Below are 9646 nucleotides of genomic sequence, written 5' to 3'. Positions count from 1 at the left end.
CTAACCCTAACCCTAACCCTAACCCTAACCCTAACCCTAACCCTAACCCTAACCCTAACCCTAACCCTAACCCTAACCCTAACCCTAACCCTACCCTAACCCTAACCCTAACCCTAACCCTAACCTAACCCTAACCCTAACCCTAACCCTAACCCTAACCCTAACCCTAACCCTAACCCTAACCCTAACCCTAACCCTAACCCTAACCCTAACCCTAACCCTAACCCTAACCCTAACCCTAACCCTAACCCTAACCCTAACCCTAACCCTAACCCTAACCCTACCCTAACCCTAACCCTAACCCTAACCCTAACCCTAACCCTAACCCTAACCCTAACCCTAACCCTAACCCTAACCCTAACCCTAACCCTAACCCTAACCCTAACCCTAACCCTAACCCTAACCCTAACCCTAACCCTAACCCTAACCCTAACCCTAACCCTAACCCTAACCCTAACCCTAACCCTAACCCTAACCCTAACCCTAACCCTAACCCTAACCCTAACCCTAACCCTAACCCTAACCCTAACCCTAACCCTAACCCTAACCCTAACCCTAACCCTAACCCTAACCCTAACCCTAACCCTAACCCTAACCCTAACCCTAACCCTAACCCTAACCCTAACCCTAACCCTAACCCTAACCCTAACCCTAACCCTAACCCTAACCCTAACCCTAACCCTAACCCTAACCCTAACCCTAACCCTAACCCTAACCCTAACCCTAACCCTAACCCTAACCCTAACCCTAACCCTAACCCTAACCCTAACCCTAACCCTAACCCTAACCCTAACCCTAACCCTAACCCTAACCCTAACCCTAACCCTAACCCTAACCCTAACCCTAACCCTAACCCTAACCCTAACCCTAACCCTAACCCTAACCCTAACCCTAACCCTAACCCTAACCCTAACCCTAACCCTAACCCTAACCCTAACCCTAACCCTAACCCTAACCCTAACCCTAACCCTAACCCTAACCCTAACCCTAACCACAACCCTAACCCTAACCCTAACCCTAACCCTAACCCTAACCCTAACCCTAACCCTAACCCTAACCCTAACCCTAACCCTAACCCTAACCCTAACCCTAACCCTAACCCTAACCCTAACCCTAACCCTAACCCTAACCCTAACCCTAACCCTAACCCTAACCCTAACCCTAACCCTAACCCTAACCCTAACCCTAACCCTAACCCTAACCCTAACCCTAACCCTAACCCTAACCCTAACCCTAACCCTAACCCTAACCCTAACCCTAACCCTAACCCTAACCCTAACCCTAACCCTAACCCTAACCCTAACCCTAACCCTAACCCTAACCCTAACCCTAACCCTAACCCTAACCCTAACCCTAACCCTAACCCTAACCCTAACCCTAACCCTAACCCTAACCCTAACCCTAACCCTAACCCTAACCCTAACCCTAACCCTAACCCTAACCCTAACCCTAACCCTAACCCTAACCCTAACCCTAACCCTAACCCTAACCCTAACCCTAACCCTAACCCTAACCCTAACCCTAACCCTAACCCTAACCCTAACCCTAACCCTAACCCTAACCCTAACCCTAACCCTAACCCTAACCCTAACCCTAACCCTAACCCTAACCCTAACCCTAACCCTAACCCTAACCCTAACCCTAACCCTAACCCTAACCCTAACCCTAACCCTAACCCTAACCCTAACCCTAACCCTAACCCTAACCCTAACCCTAACCCTAACCCTAACCCTAACCCTAACCCTAACCCTAACCCTAACCCTAACCCTAACCCTAACCCTAACCCTAACCCTAACCCTAACCCTAACCCTAACCCTAACCCTAACCCTAACCCTAACCCTAACCCTAACCCTAACCCTAACCCTAACCCTAACCCTAACCCTAACCCTAACCCTAACCCTAACCCTAACCCTAACCCTAACCCTAACCCTAACCCTAACCCTAACCCTAACCCTAACCCTAACCCTAACCCTAACCCTAACCCTAACCCTAACCCTAACCCTAACCCTAACCCTAACCCTAACCCTAACCCTAACCCTAACCCTAACCCTAACCCTAACCCTAACCCTAACCCTAACCCTAACCCTAACCCTAACCCTAACCCTAACCCTAACCCTAAGCCCAAACCCTAAAGCCCAAACCCTAAAGCCCAAACCCTAAAGCCCAAACCCTAAAGCCCAAACCCTAAAGCCCAAACCCTAAAGCCCAAACCCTAAAGCCCAAACCCTAAAGCCCAAACCCTAAAGCCCAAACCCTAAAGCCCAAACCCTAAAGCCCAAACCCTAAAGCCCAAACCCTAAAGCCCAAACCCTAAAGCCCAAACCCTAAAGCCCAAACCCTAAAGCCCAAACCCTAAAGCCCAAACCCTAAAGCCCAAACCCTAAAGCCCAAACCCTAAAGCCCAAACCCTAAAGCCCAAACCCTAAAGCCCAAACCCTAAAGCCCAAACCCTAAAGCCCAAACCCTAAAGCCCAAACCCTAAAGCCCAAACCCTAAAGCCCAAACCCTAAAGCCCAAACCCTAAAGCCCAAACCCTAAAGCCCAAACCCTAAAGCCCAAACCCTAAAGCCCAAACCCTAAAGCCCAAACCCTAAAGCCCAAACCCTAAAGCCCAAACCCTAAAGCCCAAACCCTAAAGCCCAAACCCTAAAGCCCAAACCCTAAAGCCCAAACCCTAAAGCCCAAACCCTAAAGCCCAAACCCTAAAGCCCAAACCCTAAAGCCCAAACCCTAAAGCCCAAACCCTAAAGCCCAAACCCTAAAGCCCAAACCCTAAAGCCCAAACCCTAAAGCCCAAACCCTAAAGCCCAAACCCTAAAGCCCAAACCCTAAAGCCCAAACCCTAAAGCCCAAACCCTAAAGCCCAAACCCTAAAGCCCAAACCCTAAAGCCCAAACCCTAAAGCCCAAACCCTAAAGCCCAAACCCTAAAGCCCAAACCCTAAAGCCCAAACCCTAAAGCCCAAACCCTAAAGCCCAAACCCTAAAGCCCAAACCCTAAAGCCCAAACCCTAAAGCCCAAACCCTAAAGCCCAAACCCTAAAGCCCAAACCCTAAAGCCCAAACCCTAAAGCCCAAACCCTAAAGCCCAAACCCTAAAGCCCAAACCCTAAAGCCCAAACCCTAAAGCCCAAACCCTAAAGCCCAAACCCTAAAGCCCAAACCCTAAAGCCCAAACCCTAAAGCCCAAACCCTAAAGCCCAAACCCTAAAGCCCAAACCCTAAAGCCCAAACCCTAAAGCCCAAACCCTAAAGCCCAAACCCTAAAGCCCAAACCCTAAAGCCCAAACCCTAAAGCCCAAACCCTAAAGCCCAAACCCTAAAGCCCAAACCCTAAAGCCCAAACCCTAAAGCCCAAACCCTAAAGCCCAAACCCTAAAGCCCAAACCCTAAAGCCCAAACCCTAAAGCCCAAACCCTAAAGCCCAAACCCTAAAGCCCAAACCCTAAAGCCCAAACCCTAAAGCCCAAACCCTAAAGCCCAAACCCTAAAGCCCAAACCCTAAAGCCCAAACCCTAAAGCCCAAACCCTAAAGCCCAAACCCTAAAGCCCAAACCCTAAAGCCCAAACCCTAAAGCCCAAACCCTAAAGCCCAAACCCTAAAGCCCAAACCCTAAAGCCCAAACCCTAAAGCCCAAACCCTAAAGCCCAAACCCTAAAGCCCAAACCCTAAAGCCCAAACCCAGGCTCAGGTCTTTCCAGGCTACAGAGAATGACACCACAACAGGATTTCACATCAAGTTTATTTGGCAACAAAATGGCTTCCTTTTACAGCAACAGCTTACACATTGGACTGTGACCAATACTGGACAAGTCCTATGACATGAACAATAATAATGTTCCATTTTCAGAGTCTTACATGACATGCTGAACATACACTGCAAGCAATACCTTCTCATATCAAAACCTCTCCTCTACAATATCTTGGCCCGCATCTCGAGCCTTTGTGATCCAGAGTTGACCACGTGTCGCCTGGCAAACGGCCAGCATGGTTCCTCCTTAGCACCATCTTGTCAAAAAAGTTAAGTCAAAGACTGTCCGGGACAGTCCCAACCCTGATGCAGTGCAGCGAAACAGCCGGAAGGCTGACAGTTTAAAAAAAAAGTCAGCCTTGCGGCTGTTTGACTGCACTGCATCAGGGTTTATCATCACTGCAGTGATGATGCACTTTATGACTTGGATGACAAAATGAGTCATCTCACCAAGACTCAAACTACACATTACACTCTTAGAAATACAGCACTTACAATACATCAAATGCATGACAATACATCAAATGATACAGCACTCCAATACATCAAATGCATGACAATACATCAAATAATAAAACACTCCAAAACAAAAACACATACAGCACATTACAGTGCCCTCTCGTTACTTTGATGGCTAGAACACACACAATAACCACCAACTTCATTAATTTTGAATTTTTGGTACATGAACTTGACATATCTACCGATTGGGACTGTGAAAATATTAACAATGCCAACTCAGAACTTTGGTACTAGCCATCAAGACAAGAGAACACTGCAAATCACAAGCGAGAAATACACAAACTCCACATCTTCCAAACAAAGGCACGCCAAATTCTTCTCCAGCCACGTAGAAATGTTCAGATCACACCAAAGAGGAAGACTTCCTACAGAAAGACAAAACAATTGTCACGGTTAATGCCCATACGACAAACTCGAGCCGCTTCCGCTTCCAAAAAACACACATACGGTGTAGTGCGAGTGAATTTCCCCCAGTGACATGCACCCGGTGAAATACATTTTCCCGAGCAAAATGCACAGCTCACACAACCACTGATCAGAACCATACTTAACTTGGAAATCTGAAAGCAAATCCGATGCAAACTCTACATCTTCAAAACCAGCAAAGACACACCAAACTCCTCTCTGATAACAGACAAATCTCCAGATGGTACCGATGGAGAACGCTTCCTATAGAAATGAAAAACAATTCTTACAGTTAAGGCCTGTACCACAGGTAAACTTCCCCAGCGACATGCACCCAGTGAAATACAAAAACACAACAAAAGCCCTGATCGAGGACCACACTTAACTTGAGAATCTGAAAGCAAATCTTCCAAACTGGCAAAGACAAGCCAAACTCTTCTCCGCTTACAGAGAAATCTTTAGAGCACACCAACAGGGAACGCTTCCTATGGAAACGAAAAACAATTCTCACGGTTAAGGCACACACGACAAACACAAACTACCTCGGCTTGGAAAACACACATATGTGCAACATACCGCAGGTGAATTTCCCCAAGTGACATGCACCCACTGAACCACATTGCTCAAGTGAAACTCAGAGCACGCACAACAAAATCCAACCGCTGATCGAGAACCGTACTTAACTTGAGAATGTGAAATCGAATCCTATGTAAACTCTACTGCTTCAAAAATGGCAAAATCACACGGAACTCTTCTCCGCTCACAGACAAATCTTCAGATCGTGACAATGGAGAACACTTCCTATTGAAATGAAAAACAATTCTCACAGTTAAGGCACATACAAACGCAAACCTTCGCTTCCAAAACACACACGTGCTACGTTATGTATGTGAATTTCCCCAGTGACATGCACCCACTGAACCACATTGCTCAAGTGAAACTCAGAGCACGCACGACAAAATCCAACCGCTGATGGAGAACCGTACTTAACTTGAATCCTATGCAATCTCTTCATCTTCCAAACCAGCAAAGACACGCCAAACTGTTCTCCGGTCATGGCAAAATCTTCAAATCACACAGACAGGGAACGCTTCCTATGGAAACGAAAAACAATTCTCACGGTTAAGGCACACACAACAAACGCAAACTACCTCGGCTTCGAAAACGCACATATGTGCAACATACCGCAGGTGAATTTCCCCAAGTGACATGCACCCGCTGAACCACATTGCTCAACTGAAACTCAGACCACGCACGACAAAAATCTAACCGCTGATCAAGAACCGTACTTAACTTGAGAATGTGAAATCAAATCCTATGTAAACTCTACAGCTTCAAAAGTGGCAAAAATCACACGGAACTCTTCTCCGCTCACGGAGAAATCTTCAGATCGTAACAATGGACAACACTTCCTATTGAAAGGAAAAACAATTCTCACAGTTAAGGCACATACAACAAACACACATGTGCTACGTCACATATGTGAATTTTCCCAGTGACATGCACCCGGTGAACCACATTTCCCAAGTGAAATGCAGAGCGCGCACAAAAACCAAAACCCCTGATCGGGACCGTACTTAACTTAAGAATCTGAAACCAAATCTTCCAAACCGGCAAAGACGAGTCAAACTCTTCTTCGCTCACAGAGAAATCTTCAGAGGGCACGAACACGGAACGCTTCCTATGGAAATTAAACACAATTCTCAGCATTAAGGCACACACACAAAACGCAAACTACCTCAGCTTCCAAAACACGCATATGTGCAACATATTACAGGTGAATTTCCCCAGTGACATGCACCCGGTGAACCACATTTCCCAAGCAAAACACAGAGCACACACGAAAAACAAAACCCCTGATCAGAACCGTACTTAACTTGCAAATCTGAAAGCGAATCCTATGCAAACTCTTCATCTTCCAAACCGGCAAAGACACACCAAACTCTTCTCCGGTCATGGCGAAGTCTTCACATCGCACCGACGGTGAACGCTTCCTATGGAAATGGAAAACAATTCTCACAGTTAAGGCACGTACAACAAATGCAGACCTTCGCTTCCAAAAAACACACGTGATTTTTCCCAGTGACGTGCGCCCGGTGAACCATGTTTCCCCAAGTGAAACACAGAGCGCGCACAACAAACAAACATCCCAATCAATGGCCGTACTTAACTTGCAAATGTGAAATCAAATCCATTGCCGTGAGGGAGAAATTCCCCCGCTCGCCAACTGCATCGCTGGTTTTCCAAATTAGATATCTTCTGGAGGCAGAACCTACAACAATGACAAAAATTGAACGTGACACACGGCCTATGCGCTAAAGACTATTGTAAGCCAGTTACATTTATGGAAATGACATCTATTTCGACATGACTCTGTCCCATTCCCCCACAAACCCTTAAATAACTAAATCGAGAATCGCATGTCACGAGACCCCTCACCACGCTAGTATCACAATGATCCCCCCCCCACACACATTCCACACAGCCCTCCTCACCGTTATTCCCATGCTTCCAATAATACTGACGAATCTCCACACCTATATCGCACATCTACGATCCATTCGAAGAAAGTGACAAAACTCAACACGTTCAATTGTACGGGACGACGACCACACTGATGACCAGACGACAGCACGCCACCTTACAAGCGACGACGGGCATGGAAAAACAGCATCCGAGTTAACTTATGTAATTAGCCAAGGACCCTTTCGCAATTAGCCCACCGCACCTAACACAGCAAAGGCCACGTTGCCTTGGTCAAGGCTGCACTCAAAGCTCTAACTTAACACTTACCTCACGGACGCCACCGGTTATGCCACTTCCGCTTGCGTCTCCGTTGCTTCAAACCGCGACAACTGAACAGGATGGACTTGCCATGCCTCGCTCCCTCGGCTCTGTACTCGAATCCTCCTGTGGCATGTCAACAACAAATTCCACATTATCGCTAAAAGCGACGATACTATGTTATTGCTCTCCGTTTGCTAAAATAACCAAAAGCCCAAAAGACCCCTGACGCATGTGTATCTATGACAAAGATGCAACTCGCTTCCTGAATGTAGCCCTCCACATTTCCCACCCCGCTGGGGCCTCTCACTAGCTAGGACGCTCGCATCTGCCTCAGAAAACCACAACTGCATATAGAACCAAAGACAGAGATAGTGGTGATCGCTTGTGCAAACCCAGTGCATCTCTAGTGACATTCTTGCATAAATTGCTAGTTTTGTCCCCTGCAGGCTAGTTCAATTTGGCTCAAGACAGTCACGCTTTCAGGCTGGGTCCAACTCTATTTTATTGTTTGCAAACAAGTTGGGCCGAGTAGCTCGGTGCTCAAAGCAAGGTCGACCTTGAGCATTGCCTGAGCTGAAACTTTTATAGATTTCACATTCCTTCTGGTCAGCATGTCGCAACGTGATTGGTCACTGCAAGTTTACTCAATTCCCTGGCAGAAAGATTAGCAGCTTCTACAACATATGCAATCGGCTAAACAATACCTGCTGTTTCGAGCTTAAGCAATGCAGGGGAAGAAGCACGCTTAGTTTTTACTACAACATGCGCATCGCTCTCTCGGGAGAAATACTCACTTCCTCCATATAATGACCCCCCCGCTCCCATCCCTCTTCACAATAGTCATGTGTGACAGGACTTCCGTTCCTAAACAATGAACCTCAGCCTCACAAATCCTTCTGACCATCCAACTCTCGGAAAGACGCTTAACTTTGATGTCCCCTCCTGATCTCAAGCTCTTCTTTTCCTTTGTCTACAGGCCATCGCTCTCGTACGTCGTCGTCCCTCGGTCGGTGACGTCTTCCCGGACAAATGAACAAATGGTCACGATCCTCCGTGGAACGTGACGACCGGCATCCACATCCGGTACCGTTCTTGCCAATGAGCAAACTTCAACCGCCTACTGCTTCATTAACAAAAGACATTTCTTTTACAAAGTACACTCCCCGTGCCCCGCTGCCGCACCCCCTCGATCGCTTTTCAGGACACAGAAAATGGCTACACTTCTACATACTCCTGCTCATCCTCCCTCTCTCGCTGCCACAGTAGCCCATCATTAACTAAGATGCTCTAGTGCTCTGCAGAAAACCAACACCCAGAAGAGGATGAAAGAAAAAAGTAGCAGTGACCGATTATGCAAGCCCAGTGCAGTGTAACAGACAGGAAACTGAGCGTGGAGCATCTCTAGCTACAGATGGGTCACTGGCCCAGAAACACCCTTTCCTCCAGAGGAAATGCATGGTCCCTTCCTACAATGACCTTCCACCCGCATGCCTTTCCTACTCCCGTTAGCGACGGTCACCGTTTAGAGAGCTTCTATACAAAAACGAGAAGACGCAACCACAGGAATGCTTCTCGTCATCAAACCCTTTGGCAGATACTTAACTAGGACGATTTGACGGGCGTTTCCCCTCTCAATGTCTCATTCCCCTCAGTAGTCGAGGACTCACGGACCTACGAGAAAAATGCATAAAAATATTCATGCATCTTGAAAATGACAACACCAATCCATACAAAATTGGACAATACTGGCAAATGCAAATAAAACCCGACTGCAAACCTGATTGCTAACTTCAGCTATATTTTTTCCCCTTTTCTTTCACGTTCAGTCATCTAAAGCCCCATGAGTACAATGAATCAGAGAGAACTTGCATTACACATTACAGTAGTCTCAGAGCAGCCCCTGCCTAACCCAGCCAGAAAACTGCTATGCTTCTGCAGCAGACACTCTAGAAATCCTATTGATGCTAATGATGTGTGTTTTGCAGAATGGCTATCAGAAACAATTCCCTGTATCATCTTCCCGCATGCATTAAATACGCTACAAATAACATAAAATGCAATTAAATCACAAATCAAAAATGAGAACAGAAGAATGGTACTTTAACCAAAAATACAGCCCAGCATTACCCAATATCAACACTCACCATGATCGTAGGAGTACCTACCTACACCTCCTCAAAG

At 46.9% G+C, this 9646-nt stretch overlaps 1 long non-coding RNA gene across 1 annotated transcript; it reads right to left on the bottom strand.

Annotated features, from left to right (window-relative positions):
• Positions 1-3731: 3731 nt before the first annotated feature.
• On the bottom strand, positions 3732-8247 carry LOC142824829 (uncharacterized). The gene is made up of 6 exons (XR_012899399.2): positions 7472-8247; positions 7174-7318; positions 5670-6950; positions 5065-5479; positions 4826-4942; positions 3732-4638 (listed from the first exon to the last, which is right to left on the bottom strand). It is a non-coding gene; the product is annotated as an uncharacterized LOC142824829 (long non-coding RNA).
• Between the last annotated feature and the right edge of the window lie 1399 nt (positions 8248-9646).

Source organism: Pelodiscus sinensis, chromosome 18 (genome assembly GCF_052426305.1).
Source record: "Pelodiscus sinensis isolate ZL-2025 chromosome 18, ASM5242630v1, whole genome shotgun sequence".
Lineage (NCBI taxonomy): Eukaryota > Metazoa > Chordata > Testudines > Trionychidae > Pelodiscus > Pelodiscus sinensis.
This window is presented reverse-complemented; position numbering and strand designations above follow the sequence as displayed.